We start from the raw sequence: 2,314 nt of genomic DNA, 5'->3' as shown, positions 1-2,314 counted from the left end.
CTAAACCTGAAGAATGTTGTCGCAAAGCTCAGAGAGGCAGCCGACGTCATTAGTGTTGTGACGCATCTGAAGGAAAAACATGGTCCCGAAAGTGGCAGCCATTTTAAGCATAAGCAAGTAAATAAAACCTCCATTTTATGCAAGCAATGCGGTAACAAATATTTGCAAAGGCAATGTCCAGCATTTGGTAAAATCTGTTTCAGGTGCAAAGGCAAACAGCGTTTTTCTAATAACAAATAGGAAATACAAAAGTCAATCAACGTGATTGATTAAATAAATCTTGAAGACACTTTTTTCATAGATATGATGCCTTGTGAAGATACGCATTGTGACCGCATGCAAGTTAAACAGGCATCAAAGCAAATACGCAGTAACGGAATGCAGATATAAGTGTTCAAAGAGTTACCTGGACAGTTCCTCTGATGATTAGTAGAATATTAATCAATGTCAAACTTGACACGGGAGCGAAAGCCAATTTAATAACAACAACACTATTAAAAGATTATAATGGCAAAATAATTAATACACTGGGAGTCCGTGAACTAGAGGTCCGTTTAAAGAACAATGTGCACTCAGTTAAGTTCTGAATGTGAATTTCTATTGGGAGTGGAAGCATGTGAAGCACGCGAGCTAGTGAAAAGAATCTACATTGCAGACTGTAATATATCTACACAACAGACAACAATGGATTCAATCTTGAAAGAATTTCCTGAAATATTTCAATGATTTGGCGTGTTACCGTTCATCTATCGCATACAGTTAAAAGACAATGCATGACCAGTCATACAAGCACCAAGACGTGTACCAGCTCCACTGAAGGAATGACTTAAGAATGCACTGGAGAGAATGACAAAACTGGGGGTAATGAAATATATCGAAGAACCAATGGATTGGGTGAACTCTATGGTTTGCATGAAGAAATGTAATAATGTTTTTTTATTTTTAAAATTTTTCCTTTTCTGAGTTACCAAGCTAGGGCTCAGAGTGTGGGTCAGGGGCGAACCCCTAATCCAGCTCCTTGCCTGCTCCAAAAAACGAATTCAAATTGAATCGAATTTATGGTCCCCACAAGAGAGACATACCAGATCTGAACCCAAAGGCTCAATCTACAGACACTTGATCTTAGCCAAAAGGCCGAGAAGCGATGAAGTAATGTAATAATAACTTACGTATCTGTATGGATCCGGAGGATCTCAATTTAAACATTAAAAGAGAGCACTATCCTATTCCGAAGAGAGAAGAAATCACATGTGAGATGTCAGGAGCGATATGTTTTAGCAAACTAGACGCATCACAAAATTTTTGACAACTCAAGTTAGATGAGGAGAGCACAAAGCTGTGCACTTTCAATACTCCATTTGGGCGATACTGTTCTCTCAGAATGCCATTTGGTATTATTTCAGCATCTGAAATTTTCCATCGGGCAATGGAACACATCGTAGAAGACATTCCAGGTGGCAGGATATACTTTGATGACATTATTGTATTGAGCAAGAGAAGTGCACGACAAAAGGCTTGTCAAAGTTCTGAGAAGCATCAAAAAGTATGGATTGAAGCTGAATAAAGCCAAATGTCAGAGAGGTGTCGAAAAAGATCACATTCTTAGGCGACAGATTTTCTGCTAAAGGTATACTGAGGAATTGAACAAACGAATGTGATATAAAATAGTTAGTTCAAATATTAGTTACAATAATGTAGATATGAGCCAGTCTGATAGTAGTGAGTTCACAAACAAAGGACAAAGGGATTCAGAAAGCATGGCAAGGATGGGGAAAAGGATGCTGGGTAACAAGAGGCCCAGGGTTAAGGAATGCAAAGTGAGCCAATCAGGATATATGGCCAGGTCAGGAGGTGTATAGGATGACCTATGAGAATCTTGTATGTGAAACTTGATGCCATTTGAATGAGATTTGTAAAGATTTCTTTGTCTCCCATCTCACTCGGTTCTGGAGCTCCAGGAGACCGCTTGTGTGTTCTGAATCTCTGTGGAGCGAGTGAGCCTTGCAAGTTGGTTAAAAATAAATAATACTATACCTACAAATCCATCTCGAGTTTTATTGAGGCCAGACTGACGGGTAAAGAATTCAATAGTGTCATTTGGTGCCGAAACACGGGATTTCTCCAGACGGTCACCGGCCAGCTGCGAAATCAGAATTAGACTGATGTTGGACAAGGAATGTGGAAATGGGCCCACAATGTGTGTAGCTGGAAAATGACCACATTGATTTTCCCCTCTTCTCATGGTCGGAAAGATTGTCTCGACGAAATCAAAGGTCAGTTGGGGATTAGAAAATTAAAAATTCAGTCGATGTAG

General features: G+C 39.5%; 1 non-coding gene across 1 annotated transcript; it reads right to left on the bottom strand.

Moving 5' to 3' along the window:
- Positions 1 to 951: 951 nt before the first annotated feature.
- LOC140408113 (U2 spliceosomal RNA) lies at positions 952 to 1,146 on the bottom strand. The gene has a single exon (XR_011940036.1). It is a non-coding gene; the product is annotated as a U2 spliceosomal RNA (small nuclear RNA).
- Between the last annotated feature and the right edge of the window lie 1,168 nt (positions 1,147 to 2,314).

This window comes from Scyliorhinus torazame, chromosome 2 (genome assembly GCF_047496885.1).
Source record: "Scyliorhinus torazame isolate Kashiwa2021f chromosome 2, sScyTor2.1, whole genome shotgun sequence".
Classification (NCBI taxonomy): domain Eukaryota; kingdom Metazoa; phylum Chordata; class Chondrichthyes; order Carcharhiniformes; family Scyliorhinidae; genus Scyliorhinus; species Scyliorhinus torazame.
The sequence above is the reverse complement of the archived record's forward strand: the minus strand, read 5'-3'. Positions and strand labels throughout refer to the sequence as shown.